This window comes from Benincasa hispida, chromosome 10 (assembly GCF_027475165.1).
Source record: "Benincasa hispida cultivar pf3 chromosome 10, pf3_genome.v1.1, whole genome shotgun sequence".
Classification (NCBI taxonomy): Eukaryota; Viridiplantae; Streptophyta; class Magnoliopsida; order Cucurbitales; family Cucurbitaceae; genus Benincasa; species Benincasa hispida.
In genome coordinates this window covers 50797652-50822681 of record NC_143487.1, presented here as the reverse complement: position 1 = coordinate 50822681, position 25030 = coordinate 50797652, and the positions used below count along the sequence as shown (strand labels likewise).

At 33.4% G+C, this 25030-nt stretch overlaps 1 long non-coding RNA gene across 1 annotated transcript; it reads left to right on the top strand.

The window, feature by feature from the left end:
- Positions 1-11879: 11879 nt before the first annotated feature.
- LOC150033444 (uncharacterized) lies at positions 11880-12994 on the top strand. Its single transcript, XR_016523663.1, has 6 exons — positions 11880-11958; positions 12064-12281; positions 12378-12436; positions 12523-12577; positions 12647-12706; positions 12827-12994. It is a non-coding gene; the product is annotated as an uncharacterized LOC150033444 (long non-coding RNA).
- The last annotated feature ends 12036 nt before the right edge of the window (positions 12995-25030 follow it).

The following is a 25030-nucleotide window of genomic DNA, read 5'->3' as shown; positions in this document are numbered from 1 at the left end:
TGGTTTTTTTCTTCGGTTTGAAGTTTTTCCACATTAATTCTTTTAATTTTTCTGTTATTTTCTTGTTATTTCCTTCGATAGTGGTGGGAGTTTTTTCCACACAAACTTTCAAGCCGTTGATATTTACCTTTACTTGGTTTAATAATGATCTCATTTGAAGAAATAAGTTCTTATAGATTGCCTCACTGATCCAAAATTGCTTATTTATTTATTATCTTTATAAGATGATAGTAGGAAAAAAAATTAGGTTTAAATTTGTGGTCTGTATCGATTTGATCCCTTGATATATCTTAGTAAGAAAATTTAAATTTTAGATACAAAACAAAATAAATGTATACTTTCGAAGGAAATACTAGGCATGGACTATTTTTCTCTTTTTTTTTTAAGTTCAACAATGGCTAAGATGTGATATAATCATCAATAATTGAAATGATATTGATTTTTTATCCACTAAATCAAGCTCGAATTTGCAAGTTATTATTTATTATCATTTTGATACATTGCCATATTAGGAAGGGACAGTTTTTTTTTTTAATTTTATTTTTTAGATTTAATAACATGGGGAAGTGGTATCTCCTAACTAGTTGGGACTAAGTTTACAAGTAGTAAACATCTTATCTGGTAAATGATGCTCGAATTGACTATAACATAATAAGTCAATAATGCCTTGCTTTTTAACTGATTAAGACATATACCTCATTTTTTTGCACTTTTAACATAATATTTTAAAGATTATTGAGCTTTGAATTTCCTCGCTCCTTAACGTTGTTGAACTTAAAAGATAATAATAATAATACATCACTTTTTGTTATTGAAGATTAATATCTTTTGTAAAATGATTTATATTTTGCTATATATGTAAATAAGTTGCTCATTTTGTTATATATGAAAACATTCCTTCTAATTACAAATTTCAAAACAAAAAATTATTACGTGGTTATAATACCATTTTGATAGTTTGTTTGATTTTAGTCTAACTTTGCCCAATTTTAATCCATGTATTTCAAATAATTCTTAAATTCACTCCCTCAAACTTTATTCTTATCATAATTTGTTTTATAATTTTAGTAATTTTCCTGCAAATAAATATAACATGTGAATATGTCTTCAAATTTTGTAGTGAAAATGTAAATAGCTAACAAAATATTTGATAATTTTTTATTTGACCTTTGCACTCTATCAAATTAGATATTCTAAATTTTGTTGCCCTATTTATTAAACATAAATTTAAAAGTTTATAGACCTATTTAATAAAAATTTAAACTTTAGAAGACTAAACTTCTAATTTTAATTAATTATAAACAATAATTCACAAATCCACACGCCAAAAAGAAAAAGAAATATATAAATCTGTGATAGAAGAAGTGAAGAAACTAGAAGTTGACCTATGAAGCACAAATATTTCATGTGAGGCAAAGAAACAGTATCAGACACGTACCAGATATCGATACTTCCAGATACTTTTCATATACGTATCTGACATGCGATTTGACATATCTATTTCTACGCGTACTTTTTTTTAAAGAAAAAAGACAAACAACTCATCTAATCTTTTCCAATCTAAAACTAGGCAACCTATTTAAAAAGCTCACTAATGAAGTCCAAAACTAAAAGGAAAAAAAATAATAAATAACAGACCAAACCTTAGACTAGAATCATATAATCTCCATCTTCACATTTTAGTCGCCACAAAGTCCACTAAAATATAAACCATTTAGATATCTTCAACAATTCAATGAAGAAGTTATTCATTTATCTTCATATTTCTCCCTCCAATCTTCTTCTTTTTCTTTGCAATATGAGTCACTTTTCTATTGCATTTTATTGACTATGATAGTATGAAAATTATGTCAGTTGAACTACGTTCTTGTTGGCTAAACATTAAATTTGAAATTAAGTTAAATTAATAAATATCCACGCCATATTTATTCATCTATCAAGTTCTAAATTCTCTTAGCTAAACATTAAATTTGAAATTTAAGTTAAATTAATAAAGGATTACTTGGTAGACCATCTTAAAACAATAGATTTAATAAAATTTGAGTTGTATTTGATGTTTTTAGATAGTGTAATTGTTTTAAATGACAAAATTGTTGAAACTGTTTTTAGATATAATAAAATGACACTGTCTATTAGTGATAGACATCTATCAATATTTATCACTCTAGACATGTGTTTGGTAGAAGATTCAATAATTAAAGTTCAATTTAAATAATTTTCAAAATGTGTTTGGTAATACATTTATATATCATAAAACTAATTATAGTTACCCATTAAATATGAGGTAGTATATAAACTATTGCCAATTAATTTATAAACTTAAAATTATGTATGATTATTATTTTGTAGTATAAAATAATTTATAATATATTTATATACATATTTCAATTGAACAAAGATAACTAAGTTTATATCGGTTAATGTTTTTATATTTTTTTAGTAAAAGTTTACATTTTTAAATTTAAAATGGAATACATTGAAAATATAAAAATATTGTTTTTATAATTTCAACCATTTTTGGTTTACATAATCTAGAAGAGTTTTCAAAAATAGAATTTAGTAAGAGCTCTTTTTCAATATAAAAATGTATTTAGAAAATATGAAACTGAATCAAAATTGTCTAGTATGTCCTAAATTCTCTAAATAAAATTACATATTTGACCTACAAAATAACCACTATATTATATAATTTTTTTTTTTTTTAGAATAGGTTATATTATATAGATACGACATCATTAAAAAAGTTTTGAAATATATTATATAAAATTCAATCAACAAAATATATTGAATTAAGTGCAACTAAAATGTATTTGGATTGACAATTAAAAATACAAATTCAATAGTATACACAAAATAACTCACACGAAGGTTTAAAATATATGTGTCAATGAAATTATTGAGATCTCAATTTTAGTGAAAATATTGATAATATATCGACATCGATGAATATTTCTAAAAAGAATATAAAAATATAATTTTTTTTTAGAAAAGTATTTAACATAGTAAATAAACATTCAACACTTTTCAAATTAGTTTAGAAAAATTGTTCTAAAAATAGAGTTTATCATGTATATTATATTTTGTTGTTTATTTTTTCTTTTTTATGAACGTTTTATATAATAGAAATATTAATTCACCTCCCATGTCAATGTCATATCTATAGAAATATGAAAATGTCAATAAATACCAACCTATGGATGGAAATTTAATACCATGTTCACGCCAAAATATTTAAGTTAATTTCAAATATTAAAAAAACACACACTAATTGAAGATATAAATTTTAGCCTACATTTAAGATTATGTTTAATTTTCATTAGTTGAGGTAACCTTGACATTTTTTTCTTTTTATTATGTGGGTTGGGGAATCGAACCTCTAATCTTAAGGTTGATAATACACTTGATATCAGTTGAACTACGCTCTTTTCGGTAACATTTTTTTAAAAATAAACCTTTGACATTTTTTAATTATCACATTTTGCAAAATATATAGAAAGAGGTAAATTAAATTATAAACTTAGTCACCATACTTTTTTCCCTTTAAAAAGTTCTAGTAAATTTTTTAATTTTCATAATGGTGTTATTTAGTGACTATCATTTTTTAACATTTTAATCCTTTATAAGCACACTTTTGTAATTTAACATTTTTCTTAATTCACAGTAGGCAATAAGTATCTTATATATTTGATATATACCCTCTACCTCTACAAAGTGGAAATCTAAGCATGACGCGAAAATCATGTGGAATTAGTGAGGCCTGACGTGTAAATCATGTGGACATAGCGGAGTATGATGCGTAAATTATGTAAGAGTGTCAGAGCATGACGCGTGATGAGATTGAATGTATTTGAATATGATTTAAATAATATGAATGAGATTCACATTAATACTATAGATTAAAAATTAAATTAATATGAATGGGTTTCATATTAAAATTATAGGTTATGAGAGAAATAAATATTTGAATATGATTCAAATATTCGTTTAATAAAATATAATATATTTAATTAAATTAAATCGCTCTTCTTTTACACATGGGAGTGGGGAGTTACCTCCATCTTCCTTCCAAACACAAGAGGTTGTTTAGTTGAAAGGTTTTCTGCATGAAAATTGACACACGAATCCAAATGACATGTTTGTTTCACAATTTTCAACTATTTATCTGGGAAAAAGTTATTTCCAGCATTCTCATTTCACAAGGTTTTCTATTCCCTTCAAAAAGTGTGAGTTGTCTCTTTTTCCATCTTTATCTGCTTTTATCTTATATATAATTTCACTTTAAATATAGTTAGTTAGTTAAGTAATTAATATTAATTTAATATAAATATTTATTTTAATAAATCAATAATAATCTATTAAAATATTTACTTAACTTATTTTTATAATAAAATTTTATTAAAGGAATGCAATTACATTTTTACATAAATTAATAATTTATTAGCCAAAAATATCTTAAATATATTTAATTAGTAAACTAGGATTAGTTAATTTTAATTAGTACAAAAGTTCTATTCTATAATAATAATTTATTACTTTATTGTTTTTTTTAATAACCAAGTAATTATTTGTTGAGATTAATTTTAGTGTTCATCTGAATGAACATGTAATCGTTAATGATCAGTTAATTATTTATTGTTATTAACTTTTATTACTTCATTCATTATTAGCATATCATATCTAAAAAAAAAAAAAAGAAAAAAATTAGTAATCTTTATCAATATATCATATTTTTATTTTTATTTTTTTACATTTTATAAAATATATATTCTTTAAAAATTAAAATTACTAATTATAAAAATGATTAGTTATTAGATTATAATTAGTCTGACATTCATTAAATACATTTATTTGTTAATTTTTAATTATAAATACTCATTTTTCAAATATTTATAATTAAAATTATTATTGATTCATAATTAATTAATTTTTTTTATCTATATATTGAATTTTGTTTATTGGTTAATATATTATCTATTACAATTATAAAATATTTTCATGCATACTTTTATAAATTAAATACAAACATAATTTTTGTTCATAAAATTCTGATAGTATTCCCATGCACAACCAAACATAGTCATCCTATTGCCAGACATCTTATTCTCAGACATCTTTTATTCTCAAGTATTTATAAAACTTTAAACCAAACGACCACAAGATAGTTATTTTTTGAAAATGGTAATAGAACGTCCTACAGTTTTCTTCTTCTTAATTGCTCTCTCTCTCAAAATCTCCCACAGAGAAAGTTCTTCGTAAAAGTTTTCGGAGAAAGTTCTCTGTAAAAAAGTTTTCATTCTCCTCGGAGTTCCCTTACTCTTTCAAAAGGAATGCTCCCACAAGCTGGTATCTTGTTAGAGAAATAGCAAGGAAGACTTTTGAAGGTATCGATTTGAAAGAGAAGTTGTTGTGAAGAGTTCTATAAAGGTTTTCTTTTTCTTTTTCTTTTTTTTTTTTCTTTTCCTTCATGCTAAGTCTAAAATTGTTTACAATATGTGGTTCAGTAATTTTTTTATTAATTTTCATCTTTCCAAAATTGAAGCAAAAATGATCAAACGCTTTCGCTGTGAGATTCGATCCCTTCAAAATCAATTTCATAAATCAAAGATTCAAAAGTAAGCAATTGTGTCCTATTTAAGATGATAAAGAATTAACTTTTCACTTTTTGTTAATTCACATTTAAGTTTTAAATTAATTAAAACACTGTGTTTATTATATTTTCAATTTCATATTCATTCTAAATTACCTAACAAGTAGGGCATATAATAATTTTTGTGTTGTTCTACTTGGCCCGAGGCATCTATGGAAGGTTTTGCCATTTGCTCTTCTCCTAGTGATCTTTTCTCATGGTTGTATTTCTTTTAGTCTTGTTTTCATCTTGTGTTTGGTGAGTTGGTTTGGTCTCATTGTGACCCTAATGTTTCTTATTTATTTGTGTCTTGACCTAGTTAAGTCTCTCTTTTTTTTTTTTCATTTACAATATAGAAATGGTATTCATATTTATATGAGTCGTCCTACCTACTATTTTATTTATTTTTTATTATAAAATATTAAATCATAAATCAGAAGTTTCTTGTTTTTATATTAACAATATAATTTTGGACAATGTTATAAGTATAGCCAACTCCTTTTCTATAAGATAGAATTTATTATTATTAGTTTTTCCAAAAAAAAAAAATCATAATAATTAGTTTTTCAAAAAAATAATAATAATTCAATTAAAAAATATATTTATCACATGATAAATTTTAAATTGAATAAGTAGATGGGCTACACAAAGATAGGTACAACTAAGCCAACTCTTAAATTTTTTCTTATACTTTAAATTACATGACATTATCCTCGAAAGTCAACAATTTACAAAATATGTGAATTTATATGAGTTTCCCACGCATATGCATATCGATCTTGCTACAACAAAAACTTGGAACTTGAAAATTCTCTGTTCATTGATAATTTCTGGAGCTTAGGTGTCAATTTCGTCTTCGTAAGTTCATTGTTCTCTATCTCTCTGGATTTTGTCATTTAATTGTTGAGAATGTTTAGTAAGATTACGGGATAATGAAAGTCTGGTTGAGGCAATAAAGAAAGTTGATGTTGTGATATCTGCCATTGGTCGTGAACAGTTAGGCGATCAAGATAAGATCATATCTGTTATCAAACAAGCTAGTATGTTAAGTTAATCTTCAATCATTTTCACCACTGTCATTCCCTTACCAAATTTGTTCAATATTTTGCCATTGATTCTTGTTGCTCTGCAAAATGGATTCTGCTAGAAGATCAGTTGGAAAATCTTTAGCATTAAAAGTTAGCGATACCTTCACCAATTAGCTTAAGTGTTAAGAAGTCAACAATCAAAGATGAACATAAAAATATAAAACAATAGAAAATCGGTAAACGGATTTACATGATTCACTAATAGTGTGTTAGTTACGTCTATAGTAAAGTGAAAGAATAGTTTATTATTAAATAGAATAGTATCAAATTACAAATATGAGAAACGTAAATACCAAAAATATCAAATTCAAGGCATTTTAATATCAAGTTTTTTGGTCCACGGGTGATTTAACATGGCATGAGAGCAAGTAGTCATGGAGTTCTTGTGTTCAAACCGATCCAATGTTATTTCCTTTTGTTATAATTCGATTGTTAGGTTTTTCTATTATTGTAAGTATCTTGTATTTTCCTTTTTTGTGTTTTGTACACTTGTATACATTCATATCTTTGGTGAATGAATAGAGTATTTTGATTCTCTCTTGAACCTAAGAGTTTTACATAGTATCAAAGCCCTCTAAACAAACTTAGGGTTTTATGAATCTTAGGGTTTGAGAATTTAGAACCCGTTTGTGTTACATCTAGGGTTTTGTGAAGAGGCGAGTTTACACTTTTTCTCACAGCCGCCGTCTTCAGTTCATTTGTCATTGTTAGCCACTGCCGCCGCTGAAAAAAAAAGGTAATTTTTCAACACCGCCCAGTCCGCCGAGGAGCCCAGCCGTGGATCCACAGAATCTGAAAGTCCATATTCTATCTTACCATCGCGTGAGGCTCACGCGTCACTTTTCTCTTTTGTCGTCAATCCACGCAACAACGGGTGTAGGCACATGCACCACCTGTTTCAGTTCGTCTTCTGTGGGTTTCCTCAGTTTTGTTTACTCTTCTTGGTAGTGTGTTTGTTTGGGCTATATACTCACTGTTTGTAAAGCTATCTCTTCGATAAATTAGGGGTTGATTCTTTTCTGTTTGGTGTTTATTTTTTGAGGTAATGGCTGATAAGAAACCAGTAGTCATGTCTGAGATGGTTCCTATGGTGTCAAAAGTAATTGAACACAAGTTGAATGGATCCAACTACTATTCATAGAGAAAAAATGTTCGCCACTTTATTAGGAGCATGGATATGGATGATCACATCAGGGAAGAGCCACCAATTGATGCTAATAAAAAGATTTGGTGGAGAGATGATTTAAGAATGCTTCTATAAATCAAGAATTCAATTGATCGTGAAATCGTTCAACTAGTAAATCATTGCGAATCAGTTAAGGAACTATTGGAATATTTGGATTTCCTTTATTCTAGAAAGAGAATATTAATAGAGTGTTTGATGTTTGTAAGACTCTATATCAACCTGATCAAGGAGAAAAATCTCTTACAAGCTACTTTATGGAGGTTAAAAATACATATGCAGAATTCGATGCCTTGATGCCAATCAGCACGGATCCAAAAGTTCTAATGGCTCAACGTGAGAAGTTGTTCATCGTAAGTTTTTTAGTAGGTCTTGCACCTAAATATAAGATGGCCAAAGATCAAGTGTTGTCAAGCTCAAATATCTCATCATTGGAAGAAGTTTATACTCGAATACTTCATACAGAGAAGATACAAGCAGTTATGTCATCTGATTCTAGTAATGCTTTGATTGGACGCACAAATGATTATAGAGGTAATAAGGAAGTTGAATCAAATAGCTTCAAAAGTCATTCCAATAACCAAAGATCAAATCCAAGAGGTGTTGTTTGCTATTACTGTCATAAACCTGGCCATACAAAACATGAATGCAGAATATTGAGGGTCAGAGAGTGCCATCACTCTCTGCACATGTCGCTTCTACTCTTGATAATCTTGACAAGTTAATTACGATTTCTGTAGAGGAGTTTGCTAAATTTCAATAGTATCAAGAGTCATTGAGGGCATCATCTTCTACTCCCATTACAGTCATCAGAGAGACAGGTAACATTTCTAAATGCCTTCTTTCCTCCACGTCAAAATATGTCATTGACTCTGGTGTTACAGACCATATGATAGGTAACCCCAGTTTATTCTCTAACCTTTGTACATCTACCTCTTCACCTAATGTCACTATAGCTGATGGAACCTCTACTCCTATTTTAGGATCAGGAACCATCCATCTTAATGAATTAATTTCTTTGTTATCAGTTTTAAATTTACCACATTTCTCGTTTAATTTGATTTCGGGTAGTAAACTCACTCGTGATTTTCATTGTTGTATCTCGTTTTTTTCCTTGTTATTGTTTATTTCAGGATCTTACGATGAAGTAGACTATTGATAAAAGGCATGAATTTGGAGGTCTTTACATCTTTGAGCCACAAACACCTACAACCATCATATGCTCTAGTGTGTTGTCTCCCTTTGAAGAGCATTGTCGTTCGGGTCATCCGTCTATCTCTGTGTTGAAGAGTCTTCGTCCACAACTTCAAAATTTGTCTTCTTTAGATTGTGAGTCATGTCAGTTTGCTAAATTTCATCATTTGAGTTTGTACCCTCGAAATAAATGAGTTAGTGCTCCTTTTGAATTAGTCCATTCTGATGCTTGGGGTCCATGTCCTATTGAGTCCAAAGGAGGATTTAGGTATTTTGTTACATTTTTCGATGACTATTCTCTTGTTACGAAGTTATATTTAATGAAAAATCGTTCTGAGTTACTTTCTTATTTTCGTAACTTCCATGCTGAAATTCAAACTCAGTTTAGTGATGCTCTTAAAATCCTACTGAGCAATAATGGTAAGGAATATTTCTCTCATGCACTCAAGTCTTATTTAGATGCCCATGGCATTATTCATCAATCTTCTTGTGTCGATACTCCATCTCAAAATGAGGTTGCAGAACGAAAGAATCGTCATCTCCTTGAGACAGTCAGAGCTTTGATGTTTCAGATGCATGTTCCAAATTCTTTTTGGGTCGATGCTGTTTCCACAACTTGTTTCTTAATAATCGCATGCCCTCTTCCATTCTTAAGGGTGAGATACCTTTTCGTACTTTATTCCCCAAGCAACATTTGTTTTTCATTCCACCCAAAATATTTAGTTGTGCTTGCTTTATTTGGGATGTTTGGCTTCAACATACCATGGATCCAAAGTTCTTAGAATGTATTTTCCTTGGTTATTCCTATATTCAAAAGGGGTATTGGTGTTATTGTCCTAGTCTAAATAAAGAAAGTTATCGATTGCAAATGGGTGTTTACGGTTAAAGTTAGTCCTAATGATTCTGTTGCTCAGTTAAAAGCGCGTCATGTAATGAAAGGCTACACACAAACTTATGTCGTTGACTATGCTGATACTTTTTTTCCTATAGCAAAAATGGCATCTGTGAGGTTGTTTATTTCATTAGCTTCAATCAATCTTCACTACTACAAAATCTACATTACTTGACACTTGTAGTTTTTAATTACTTGACGTTTCTGTGGAAAAAAAATGTCAAGTAATATGATTTTGGACAAAAAAATGTCAAGTAAAAGGGTTAAAAAAACGGAGATTGATGGAATATTTCAGATATTTGATAGGCCTCCAATTATGTGGCAATATAAAGATATAAAGAATAAAGAAGAGGCGGTTGAATTGGTTAAAGAGGTCGTCCAATTCCGTTGAGAGAAGTGGATGTTTAAAAGAAGAAGGAAATGGAAAGAGAGGGCAGTGAAATATGAATATCAAGAGTGAGGAAGGGGAGCTCTCGAGAGTGGGAGTTCAGAAGTCTCTGTCATGGAGAATCCATCGCAGTGTGCCACTCATCGTCTACTTTTACTAAGTGATCGTGTAGCAGAGCTAAGTGATCATGTAGTAGAGCTCAGCGATCGTGTAGCATTTGGTAGGCGATCGTATAGCATTTAGTGGGCAATTGTATAGAAACTGGTAAGTGATCGTGTAATGTTTTGAAATCAATCGTGTAGTTCCGGGTAAGTGATCGCGGGGTGTTTGTGGGCGATCATCTAGTTTTACTCAGCAATCATGTAGCAAAGCTAAGCAATTGTGTAGCATAGCTAAGTGATCGTGTAGCATTTGGTAGGCGATCGTATAAAAACTGGTAAGCGGTCGTGTAATATTTTGTAAGCGATCGTGTAGTACCGGGTAAGAGATCGCGGGGTGTTTGTGGGCAATCGTCTAGTGTTACTCAATGATCGTGTAACAAAGCTAAGCGATCGTGTAGCTTTTGGTAGGCGATCGTATAGCATTTGGTAGGCGATTGTATAGAAACTGGTAAGCGATCGTGTAATGTTTTGTAAGTGATCGTGTAGTTTTGGGTAACGATCGCAAGGTGTTTGTGGGCGATTGTCTAGTGTTACTCAGTGAGTTAAACGATCGTGTAGCAGAGCTCAGTGATTATGTAGCATTTGGTAGGCGATCATATAGCATTTGGTAGGTGATCGTATAGAAACTGGTAAGCGATCATGTAATGTTTTGTAAGCGATCATGTAGTTTCGGGTAAGCGATCGCGGGGTGTTTGTGGACGATCGTCTAGTGTTACTCAGTGATCATGTAGAGACTTTAAGCGATCGCACTACTACAAAACCTACATTACTTGACAGTTGTACTTTTTCATGTCAAGTAAAATAATCTTTACTTTTTGTTTCCCTCTCTCTCCCATTTTCATTTCCCACTCAAATTAAAAACTCTTTCTCTCCTCCTTCACCATCTCACTCACGACCTTCCCCTTCCCCTCAATTTTTTTCTTCTTTCGTGTGCCCGAGAGCCCTAGCCGTCGTCAACCTTCATTCTCCCCTCGCCTCCGTTCGCGCCGCTGTTATTGAGTTTTTCATTCCGTCGTCTGCTCAACCGTGCCAGCCTTCTCCCTTATCGTCTTCTCAGCTCTCTCGTCGTCTGCTCAGTCGCGCCAATCGGCCAGCTGTGCACGTCGTTCGGGAGTCTTCAGCCCCACCCAGATTTATAGCCGAATGCCCCTAACTACTTTCGTCGCTTCAGTTGCGCCCAGATCTGTAGCCAAACGCTTCTGTCGCTTCAGCCCCGCCCAGATCTATAGCCGAATGCCCCAACCCTTGTTTTGGGTAAGGTTTGGTAATTTTGTGGGTTTATATGCATAATTTTGATTATTGTTTGATTTTGGGTTAGTTCTGATAAAAATCCATTATGTTTGGGTCATAGATTCAGGTTGTAGCGGAGTTTGAAGATTGGAAGCGTTTGTGTGGAGTTGCAAGGTTTTGACTTTGACAAATTTTGGTAACTTTTAGTAACTTGTTATTAAACTTTGGTTTGATGTATATTCATACTGGACAAATAAATCAGTGTATGAGTGTTCTTGTTCCTCTTTTGTTTTCTTTTCAGGAAAGTTGGTTGAGGCTCGAGTGAAGCATCGATTTGAGCAAACACTTGGGGTAAATGTTTTGGATGTATTTGAATGAATTTGTGATTTGGAGTTTTAATGTAGCATCTTCTGTAATGATTTACTTGTTTGAATGTTTGATGATGAGATTGATTTTGAAGTGTTGGAAGGAGTTGAGTAATTGTCCAATAGGTTTGAGACCGATCTTGGCAAAGTTTTGGTAAGTTTGGAGGTTAGTATAAATAGTTCTTTGTTACCTATTGAAGTATTGGTCTAATAATTGAGTTATTTTCAATTTTTGATGTTCAATTCAAAGATTTCAAGGGATTGGAGCCACTGTCCAACAAAGTTAATGAAGTTTGGATGTTTTGATAGGTATTAAGGCCTCGAAACTCTTTTGAAATTGTTACATACTTGCTAAAATTTGTGTTTTATAACCATTATTATTGAACTTTTTGTAGGCTGGATTACTTCATTGTAGTTTTGAAGTGGCATTCGAATCAAACCACACTTTGGGTAATCTATTTGGAGTTAATTGGTTATTTTGGTGAATGAAATTTTGAAGAAATTTTTTATTGCTTGTAGATAAGATTGGGCTTCCAATATTCTCTATTTTTTGTGAAAGTTGTGAAAGTTGGGGGAAAGGTATCTACATTCTTCTATTTTAAATTTTAGCATGTGCTTGACTTTTTGTCATTGTTGTATCTTAACACTTATTTATATATTTTGAAATTTGATGTTATCACCTTTTATTCTATTTTGTAGGTTGACTTGCTTAAACATGGCTTACTTGACTCTTAGTTCTCGATCTTTAGACTTCAAAGCTCAATGTATAGATTACATAATGTACTTTGTTGAGAGGTTATTTATTAAACAATTTGTCACTTTTGTATTTGTTGAAATTTGAGTTTTATATACAAAAACAATAGTTGAGATTTTATTTTATGCATGTACATGTGAAAGAGAAATATTTTTGTAATTTGTGAGGAGTGTTCATATGAAAGGTCATAGTTGAACATATGGATTTTCAGTGAATATATTGAGTTGATAGATCTTAAATGTATAATGTTTATTTAGTTGATGTAATTGTATTGTTGGAATACAAGACAGAAAATGAGAATATCGATTGGGGCATTTAATTTGAAAACAAAAAGACATATACTTGACACAAAAAAAGGTAAAAAAGTTATCATATATGATACGTAATCAATGTCAAGAATCAATAAACTTGACATACCACCAATGTCAAGTGTATTATCTTTCTTGACACGAAAATTGTATCAAGAAACATATGTCTTGACGTTTTTTCGGAGTCAAGTTATCACATTATACTTGACACTTGAATAGTTGACGCTTTTATAAGTGTCAAGTATACCCTTTACTTGATATTGGAAAAGCGTCAAGTAATCCAATTTTTGTAGTAGTACTTTGACCTTTACATCAGCTTGATATTAAAAATGTATTTCTTCATGGTGATCTTCAAGAAGAGGTATATATAGAGCAACTACCAGGGTTTGTTGATCAAGGGGAGAATGGAACGGTGTGTCACTTTCGTAAATCTTTGTATGGATTAAAGCAGAGTCCACGTGCTTGGTTTGGTAAATTTAGTCAAGTGATTGAAAGCTTTTGAATGTGGAAGAGCACGTCAAATCATTCAGTCTTTTTTAAGAGATCTGAGGGTGGTGTCATCTTGTTAGTCGTATATGTGGATGATATTATGATTACTGGTGATGATGCTTTAGGTATCCAATCCCTAAAGACCTTTATTCATAGTCAATTCCATACAAAAGATTTGGGCATGTTGAAATACTTCTTAGGAATTGAGGTAATAAGAAGCAAAAAAGGAATACTATCATTACAGAGAAAATAGGTACTTAACTTATTGACTGAAACAGGGAAGCTAGGAGTAGGGGCTAAGCCATGTAGTACCCTAATGATGCTCAACTTACAGCTCACAAAAGATGGAGAATTGCTAAAAGATCCTGAAGATATAGGAGGTTAGTGGGAAAACTTAATTACCTTATTATGACTCGACTCAACATAGCCTATTCAGTGAGTATTGTGAGTCAGTACATGTCATGCCCTACAGTTGAACATTGGACTGCATTGGAACAAATTCTGTGTTATCTGAAGGCTGCTCCCGGGCGTGGTTTATTATATAAGGATTATGATCATACTAATATCGAATGTTCTCAGACGCCGATTGGGCAGGATCTAAAGAAGACAGAAGATCAACTTCAGGGTATTGTGTTTTTATTGGTGGTAATTTGATTTTTTAGAAGAGTAAGAAGCAAAATGTGGTGTCACGTTTAAGTGCAGAATCAGAATCTAGAGCAATGGCACAGTCTGTGTATGAATTGATTTGGATATATCAACTTCTTGTTGAGTTGGGATTTGAAATCACCACATCGAAAAAGTTGTGGTGTGATAATCAAGCAGCACTTCATATTGCGTCTAATCCAGTATTTTATGAAATGACTAAACATATTGAAGTTGATTGCCATTTTGTACATGAGACAATTCAACAAGGATTGGTATCTACAAGATATGTGAATACTGGAGAACAATTAGGAGATATTGTCATGAAGGCATTAAATGGAATATGTATAGATTATCTATGTAACAAGTTGGGCATGATTAACATATATGCTCCAACTTGAGGGGGAGTGTTATAGTTCAATTGTTAGGGTATTCTATTATTGTAAATATCTTGTTATATTTTCCTTTTCGATGCTTTATACACTTGTATATATTCATATCTTTGGTTAATGAATAGAGTATTTTGATTCTCTCTCAAACCTAAAAGTTTTACACCTTTCAAGTGAAGGGAAGTGCTAGATTAGATAATATATAATAACAAAAGAATTTTTGTGGTATAGAGATTCTTCCCCTCGGAGTTTGGCAGCGATGTGGATCGTGTACACGCAGTGGAGCCGGCAAAATCGTTGTTTGCCAGTAAGGTTGAAATTCGTAGGGCTGTTGAGGCAGAGGGAATCCCCCACACATTTGTTGTAAGCAATTTCTTTGATGGTTACTTTCTTCATAGCCTTTCTCAACAGGAGCCACTGACCCACCTGGAAACATAATCAAAATCTTAGGATATTGAACTACCAGAGGTATATAATATGTTGATTGCAATCTCATGAATTGTCTGGTTATTTTATTGTTCAACACTATAATGCCATTTTCTTGATTTCCAAAATGAAAACCTCTCTGAAAATCCAAAAGATATTGAACTGTTTCATCTTTCATTGGTGATGCGTGATTCTAGTTGTGTAGCAACCACAACGTGCAAGATATCTGTTTTGCAGGTCAAATTAACCATCTGGACTGATCTACCTACTCGAGTAGAATCATTCATCTACACATATATACATTTGTTAATACATAATTTAATGCATCATCATTTATAACCAGTTTGTTGAAGGGAAATAGGTTTGGTTAGAACAACCCCCTCCTCACACTAGTTTCATTGTTCATCTGTGTTGTTTTGTGAAGTGATTTTTAATAAGAAGACATTGCGACTCTACCAGTATGTTTAGGAAGCAAACAGCCTATCAAACTGTTGGATTTTGGCAAAATATTAATGGGGTGTTTGAGGCAAAAACTATCATAAGATTATAATAATCAGTAAATACTATTTCAAAACCCCCAGTTAGCTACAGTACACACTATTTCAAAATCTCATTTGCTACGGTATTTACTATTTACTATAGTTATTACTATTTTATGTTCATCATTTTTTTTACTCTTTACTACATTATTTATTATTTCCTTCTCAAACTAAAATAGTTTACACCTCAAACACGTATCATTATAATCAAAACTAAAATAATTTACGCCCCAAACACAAACTATTATAACCCAATTATAATAATTAAGGAGTATAATAACTAACTCCTTACCCAGCTTCTAAAAAAGTAGTTATCCTATATTTGAAATATTCTAGAAAGTAATGAACTCCAAACACAATAAAGATGTCTATGCCTTTAGTTTCAAATCATCTCAATTTGAAGTACTTTAAGCTTGGTATACTAACTCGATTGTGTGAGTGGATAATGTTTTAAGAGAGTTTTCTTGTAATTGGATCGGTGAGAATTATTATGTGTGATTGTAATAATTTTTCATATATAGTAGAATTTTTTTGTTGTCTATAGTTTTTTTCTTCGGTTTGAAGTTTCTTCAAATTAATTCTTATTGTTTTCTTTTAATTTTTCGATGATTTTTTTGTTATTTCCTTTGATAGTGGTGGGAGTTTTTCCCACACAAACTTTCAAGCCATGTTGATATTTACCTCTACTTGGTTTAATAATGATCTCATTTGAAGAAATAAGTTCTTATAAATTGCCTCACTGATCCAAGATTGCTTATTTATTTATTATCTTTTTAAGATGATTGTAGGATTAAAAAAAAAAAATAGGTTTAACTTTGTGGTCTGTATCGATTTGATCCCTTGATATATCTTAGTAAGAAAATTTAAATTTTAGATGCAAAACAAAATAAATGTATACTTTTGAAGGAAATACTAGGCATGGACTATTTCTTTCTTTTCTTTCTTTTTTTTCCAGTTCAACAATGACTAAGGTGTGGTATAATCATCAATAATTGAAATGATATTGATTTTTTATTCACTAAATCAGGCTCGAATTTGCAAGTTATTATTTATTATCATTTTGATACATCGGCATATTAGTAAGGGACATAAGTTTTTTTTTTTTTAATTATATTTTTTATGTTCAACAACATATGGAAGTGGTATCTCCTAACTAGTTGCAGTTAGGTTAACAAGTAGTAAACATCTTATTTGGTAAATGATACTCGAATTGACTATAACATAATAAGTCAATAATACCTCACTTTTTAACTGATTAAGACATATACCTCATTTTTTTCACTTTTAAAATAATATTTTAAAGATATTTGAGCTTTGAATTTCCTCCCTCCTTAATGTTGTTGAACTATAAAAATAATAATACATCACTTTTTGTTATTAAAGATTAATATCTATTGTAAAATGATCTTTTATTTTACTATATTTGTAAATAAGTTGGTCATTTTGTTATATGTGAAAACATCCCTTCTAATTACAAATTTCAATGCAAAAAATTATTATGTGGTTAAAATACCATTTTGATAGTTGGTTCAATTTTAGTCTAACATTGTCCAATTCTAATCCTTGTATTTTAAATAATTCTTAAATTCACTTCCTCAAACTTCATTTTTATCATATTTTGTTATATAATTATAGTAATTTTCATGCGTGAATTTGAAAATGTTAATAGTTAACAAAATATTTGATAATTTTCTATTTGACTTTTACACTCTTGTCAAATTAGATATTCCAAATTTTGTTGCCCCTACTTATTAAACATAAATTTTAAAGTTTATAGACCTATTTAATATAAATTTAAATGTTAGAAGGCTAAACTTTTAATTTTAATTAATTATAAACAATAATTCACAAATCCACACGCCAAAAAGAAAAAGAAACATATGAATCTATGATAGAAGAAGTGAAGAAACCAGAAGTTGACCATTGTTGACCGTAGGAAAGAAATCACTAATGTGCCGTCGGCGACGGCGGCTGCGGCGGCGGCCATCCTTCCCCCACCAACCACATGCCTTGGCAAGCTCCTCTCAATTTTTTTTCCTTTGAGAAAAGGAATATCCACGCCATACTTATTCATCTTAATTTCAAGTTTTAAATTCTCTTAGCTACACATTAAATTTGAAATTAAGTTAAATTAATAAGGGATTACATGGTAGGTCATCTTAAAACAATAGATTTAATAAAATTGAATTGTATTTGATGTTTTTAGATAGTGTAATTGTTTTAAATGATAAAACTATTGGAAATATTTTCAGATATAGTAAAATGACATTGTCTATTAGTTAATCAGTATCTATCACTAAATACATTGAAAATATTTTTATATTTTTTAGTAAAAGTTTACATTTTAAAATATAAAATTGAATACATTGAAAATATATAAATATTGTTTTCGGAACTTCACAATTTGGTTTTAAAAAATGATTTATTATTCATATTATATTCACATTAGTTATATTTTGTTGCTTATTTTTTCTTTTTTATGAACTTTTTATATAATAGTATTGAATGAGAAATTTTAGACCAATCACAAGTTGTCACGTCATTTACTAAATTAATGATGAAATTCCAAATCATTAAATTTGGGCTCAATTAGGAGTTGAATATGTCTTGAATTGAAGTTGAAGACAAATTTCGATGACGCCACGTGGTTTTATCATGATCGTTGAATCAGATAAGATTAATTTGACTCAATTTGATATTATAATTTGGGTCAAAGTCCAACTAAGTCCAAAAATAGGCTGAATTTGACCCAAATGTCAAATCAGGCCTAAATCCGATTAATTGAGTCCAAAAGCTAACCCCATGGACCAACCAAGCCCAAGTCCAACTAATTGAGCCCAAAGGCTAGACCCATGGATCAACCAAGCTCAAGCTCACCTGTGAACTCTATAAATAGATAAGCTCTCCTCATTTGGAGGGGAAACAATTCTATACTCTAGAGAGCTTATCCATTCTTTACGATCAGAAGACTCTTTGACTTCTGAAGCTGACCACGCCTGAAGACTGAAGTCCTTTGAAGCCATGGATTAACCAAGCTCAAGCCCACCTGTGAACTCTATAAATAGATAAGCTCTCCTCATTTGGAGAGGAAACAATTTTATACTCTAGAGAGCTTATAGGGAATTCTTTACGATCAGAAGACTCTTTGACTTCTGAAGCTGACCACACCTGAAGACTGAAGTCCTTTGAAGATGCAAGCATTCTGAGACTGAAATCCTTTGAAGATACAAGCCTTCTGAAGACTAAAGTCCTTTGAAGATACAAACATTTTCTACATTCAAAGAGCCCAGAAAGAATTCATCAACAAGCAGAAGACTCCAAAGACTCCTGAAGCTGCACTCCTAGAAGACAGAAGATCCTTGAAGACCCAAAGACTCTTCCAAGGCTTCTACTTCAAGAACATTCGGTGCTTTTCTTCTTCAAGTCAAGCACATTCACCCAATTGAGAGAGAATCAGAGGATCAAGTACTAGAGATCGAACCACATCGCATCAAATCAACTTCAATATCAATACCAACTTAAGTTCAACTCTACGAAACAAGTTTCTCCGGAAGCCTCGTACGAATAATCCTCCAATAAGATCAACAAGCCTAAAGGCCAATCATCCAAGAAGACCATCAAGCTCAAAGGCCGATTATCCAAGAAGATCATCAAGTCCAAAGGTTGATCATCCAAGAAGATCATCAAGCCCAAAGGCCGATCATCCAAGAAGATCAACAAGCTCAAAAGCCGATCACCCAAGAAGATCAACAAGCCCAAAGGTCGATCATCCAAGAAGATCAACAAGCCCAAAGGCGGATCGGTCAAGAAGATCAACAAGCCCAAAGGTCGATCACCCAAGAAGATCAACTAGCTTAAAGTTTATAGTTTATTTTGAAAGCATCAAAATACTATGTATTAGAGATTGTACTCACTTTCCACAAAATTAATACAAATACAAAGTTCAAGTTCCACGAAATAAATTTCTCTTGAAATCTCGTGCGAACAAATTGGCATGCCCAGTGGGACATCTCTACCTCTCATCTCTCTCTCGTCATCCAAGTCTAACAAATCTACAAATGGCACCAAAGAAAGTTGCATCCAAAGCTACCATCGCAAGCAACACTTACATATGCTCTGTCATCATGGAGGAAATTTGGGACCAGCTGATGGAATCTCTTAAAGGCAGGATCGTCATAAAAAAAAATCCCTTGTTCGACAACTATGCTTCTGCTACTGATCTATCAGAGAAAGTATCACATTTTGATGTAGTGTCTGTCATGATGACTGACGTAACAACTGAGTCGATCATGGTAAAGATAGAGGTAAAGATAAACTCCTAATGAAGGTTGTAGAGGAGCAAGATCATGAAATCGCCGCTTTAAGAGATCAAATACAGGCTCAAGATACTACTGATCAAGTCAATCTCTAGCTACAAAAGCCAATGACAAAGGAAAGACTGTCTTGCAAGAAAGTTAGCCACCACAATCCACCTCTGTTGCCTCCCTGTTAGTTCAACAGCTCTAGGATATGATCACAAACTCCATAAGAGCTCAGTACGGAGGACCGTTGCAAACTTCCTTTATGTACTCAAAGCCATACACCAAGAGAATTGACAACCTGAGAATGCAGCTAGGTATCAACCTCCAAAGTTCCAGTAGTGCGATGGAAAGGGCAATCCAAAACAACATGTTGCATACTTCATTGAAACCTGTGAAAATGCAGGAACCAAAGGAGACCAGCTAGTCAAGCAGTTCTTTCATACCTTGAAAGGAAATGCTTTCGATTGGTATACTGATTTGGAGCAAGAAGTGATTGACAGTTGGGAATAGCTAGAAAGGGAGTTCCTGAACCGCTTCTACAGTACAAAGCGTACTGTTAGCATGATGGAGCTGACGAACACCAAACAGTGGAAGGGAGAGACAGTCGTTGATTACATCAACCGATGGAGAGCTTTAAGTCTGGATTGCAAAGATAGACTTACTGAATTATCTGCAGTGGAGATGTGCACTTAAGGCATGCACTGAAAGCTTCTCTACATCCTACAAAGGATAAAACCTCGTACGTTTGAGAAGCTGGCAACACGCGCTCATGATATGGAGCTGAGCATTGCCAACAGGGGAACTAAAAATTTCCTAGTTTCTGAAGGGAGAAAATACAAAAATGATGCCAAGGGCACTGAAAAGATCGTGGGTAGTGCCACAAAAGAATCTATGGTCGTTCATGCATCCCCGTTGAAATTTTCCTCCAAAGGAAAACAAACAAAATTTGAAAGAAGGCACAATGAGGGCGAGAAGCGTCGTCCAACTCTTAAAGAACGACAAGAGAAGGTTTATCCATTCCCTGACTCTGATGTAGTAGATATGTTGAAGCAACTACTAGAGAATCAACTTATTCAGCTACCGGAATGCAAGCGACCGAAACAAGAAGGAAAAATAGATGTTCCTAACTACTGTAAGTATCATCGGGTCATTAGTCACCCATTTGAAAGGTGCTTCATGCTGAAGGAATGAATTATGAAATTGGCTCGTGAAAAGAAGATTGAGCTAGATTTGGAAGAAGTAGCTCAGAAAAATCACGCTACAGTAGCGGTGACTTCAAATGTTCCAATACTGTCTGTGTCCCATATTCAAAAACAAAGCCCGATCCAGTTTGGAGAATTCGAGCCTATAGTTGTTTGGTTTCAACAAGAGATTCAAACAGAAAATTCCGAAAAGAAAGATGAGCTTGATGAAGATGACAACGAAGGGTGGATAGTAGTGACTCATCGAAAGAGAAGACAACCAAACTTCACCCAAAAAGAGTCGCATTCCTATCGAAGCTATAAAAGAAGAAACAAGACTCATAAAAAGAAAGGCAAAAAGATGACACAGAAGCCTAAGCCAGCTAAGAAAGAAGACAAGGACTTCCCTCAATTCCGACGGCCGAAAACTTCGGCAGAATTTCTCCCAAGAAACTTTCTCAATAATCATCAGAGAAGGTATCAGAAGTTATTGCATGTTACACTGTCGGCATAGTGGAAGTCGACAACAATCATGTGACTGCTGAAGAAGTCAACGACTCAGAAGAAATGAAATAAAGAACTTCTATCTTCGATCGTATTAAGCCTTCAAGTGCTCGATCTTCAGTCTTTCAAAGATTGAGTATCGCCACGGTAGGAGAAGAAGACCAATGTCTAACGACTACTTCTGCTCGAACTTCAGCCTTCAAAAGGCTAAGTATATCCACATCAAAAAAAGATCAACCTTCAATATCTGCTTTTGATCATCTCAAGACAACAAGCGATCAACGTAAAGAAAGGATGAAAATCTTGAATCCAACGTCATTCCATGAAGAAAACAACGACGAAAAGATTCACAGTCGTGTACCTTCACGCATGAAGAGGAAATTTTCTATTGACATAAGTATAGAAGGTTCCTTGATAGTGAAGCCAACACTCATCATATTGACAAATCCTACAAATAAGAGGATAATCAAAACCATGATGAAATAAGAGCTTCTGATGTTTAAATGAAGAAGCTCCTCATCGCAAGAGCCTAAACTGCATGATGCTCCTAGACCGCATGAGCTTAAAATGTGAAGGGCCCAAAAAAAATTGTACGAACTATATTATGACTTGATCCCTATCATTATAAAGGGTATGTAGGCAGCTTGAAAGAAACTTCAAGTTCAATCTAGTTAAAAAATAATAATAATAATAAATAAATAAATAAATAAATCTTCTTGAACTATATTATGACTTGATCTCTATCATTATGAAGGGTATGTAGACAGCTTGAAAGAAACTTCAAGTTCAGTCCAGTTAAAAAAAAAAAAAAAAAAATTGAACTACGTCATGATTTGATCCCTTTCTTTAAAGATACGAAGGAAACTTAAAGAAATTTAAGTCTAGTCCATCAGAAGAGGTACGACAACCACGCAAATATGATACTACAAGATTGATGTTGATCGTCCCCATTAAGGAATGACACTCCAGATTGAAGATGTTAATCCCTATTGGGGGCAATATAATGGATGAAGAAGTTCATCCCTCGTAAGGAGCTAGCACAGTAAATAAAAGGCATACGCTTGGAATGCACTTCGCTTCCTCTTTGAAATCAAACTCGGATGCTCTTCTATCTTCAAGTTCAGAGGTTTCATCGATGTTTCATCTTCATGCTCAAGTCTGGAGGCTTTTCAATGGCATCTTCATGCTCAAATTCGTGAAGTCGAGCTCAATGTGAAGATTCATCGATGCTTCGTCAAACTCAAGTGCGGAGGATTTACAGATGCTTCAAGCTTAAATGCGGAGGATTCATCGATTCTTCAAGCTCAAGTGCAAAGGATTCGTCGATGCTTCATCAAACTCAAATGCGGAGGATTTGCCGATGCTTTGTCGAACTCAAACACAAAGGTCTCGTCGATGCTTCTCCATCTTCAAGTTCAGAGGCTCCATCGATGCTGCTCCATCTTCAAGTTCAAGATTGGCGTGCATGACCCCACTTCTATCTTTAAGTTCAAGATTGACGTGCATGGCCCCACTTCCATCTTCAAGTTCAAGATCGGTGTGCATGGCTCTGCTTCCATCTTCAAGTTCAAGATTGGTGTGCATGGCTCCACTTCCATCTTCAAGTTCAAGGTCAGTGTGCATGGCTTCACTCCGTCTTCAAGTTCAAGGTCGATGTGCATGGCTCCGCTCCATCTTTAAGCTCAAGATTGGTGTGCATGGCTCCGCTTCATCTTCAAGTTCATGGTCGGTGTGCATAGCTCGGCTCCATCTTCAATGAGTCAATCTACAAAATCATGACGCAGCTTCGCTTCATCTCCAAAGTCTGGCGTGGTTCACTTCATCTTCAAAGCCATAGCGTGGCTTCGCTTCATCTCCAAATTGATGGCGCGACTTCGCTTCATCTTGAAAATGTTAGTGCAATTTCGTTTTATCTCCAAAGTCTAGCGTGGTTCGCCTCATCTTCAAAGTTATGGCGTGACTTCGCTTCATCTCCAAACTATTGGCGCGACTTCGCTTCATCTCCAAAGTCATGGTGCGGTTTCGTTTCCTCTCCAAAATGTTGGTATAATTTCACCCCTTCTCCAAAATTGGTGTAGCTTCGCTTCCTCTAAAAAAAATATGGGTGTGGTTCCACCTCATATGCGAGATCAAGTTTGGTTTGCCAAACTCTACCTCATATGCAAGGACAACTCTGGTCCGTCTGGCTTCACCTTGTATGCGAGATCGACTCTAGCCAACCTGACTCCACTCAAAAGCTTGATGGCATATTCTTCTCATCTTCAAAGTTTGATGGCATATCAATCTCATCCTCAATACTTAATGGCATATTTCTCTTATCTTCAAATTTTGATCAAGGAGTAACATAACAAGGTAGACTTTATTGGGATCCTCCCTAGGGTGAAAGCATGGGAGAGTTGTAAGCCTTGCAGGGCCCCTCCCATGACGTTCAGGATATACGAACGGTGCTACAAGGTAGACCTTATCGGAATCCTCTCTAGGGTGAAAGCATGGGAGAGTTATAAGCCTTGCAGGGCCCCTTCCATAACATTCAGGATATGCAAACGGTGCTACAAGGTAGACCTTATCGGGATCCTCCCTAGTGTGAAAGTATGGGAGAGTTGTAAGCCTTGCAGGGCCCCTCCCATGATGATCGGGATATGCGAACGGTGCTACAAGGTAGACTTTATTGGAATCCTCCCTAGGGTGAAAGCATGGGAGAGTTATAAGCCTTGCAGGGCCCTTCCTATGATGATTAAGATATGCGAACGGTGCTACAAGGTAGACCTTATCAGGATCCTCCCTAGGGTGAAAGCATAGGAGAGTTGTAAACCTTGCAGGGCCCCTCCCATGACGTGTAGAATATGCGAACGGTGTTACAAGGTAGACCTTATCGGGATCCTCCCTAGGGTGAAAGCATGGGAGAGTTGTATGCCTTGCAGGGCCCCTCCCATGACGTTCAGGATATGCAAACGGTGCTACGGTAGACCTTATCGGGATCCTCCCTAGGATGAAAACATGAGAGAGTTGTAAGCTTTGCAAGGCCCCTCCCATGACGTTCAGGATATGCAAACGGTGCTACAAGATAGACTTTATCGGAATCCTCCCTAGGGTGAAAGCATGGGAAAGTTGTAAGCCGTAGACCTTATCGGTATCCTCCTTAGGGTGAAAGCATGGGAGAGTTGTAAGTCTTGCAGGGCCCCTCCCATGACGATCAGGAAGCATGAACAGGCATACAATAGATAGACCATACAAAGGTCATCCTACAAAAGACGCGGTTGTACACCCTTGAGTTGCGCTTTAGCTCCTACAAAAGAGTAAGGGGACAAATTAGTAAACCTATGAAGAAAAAAAAAAGGCAAGTAAAGAAAAAAAAAAAGGCAAGTAAAGA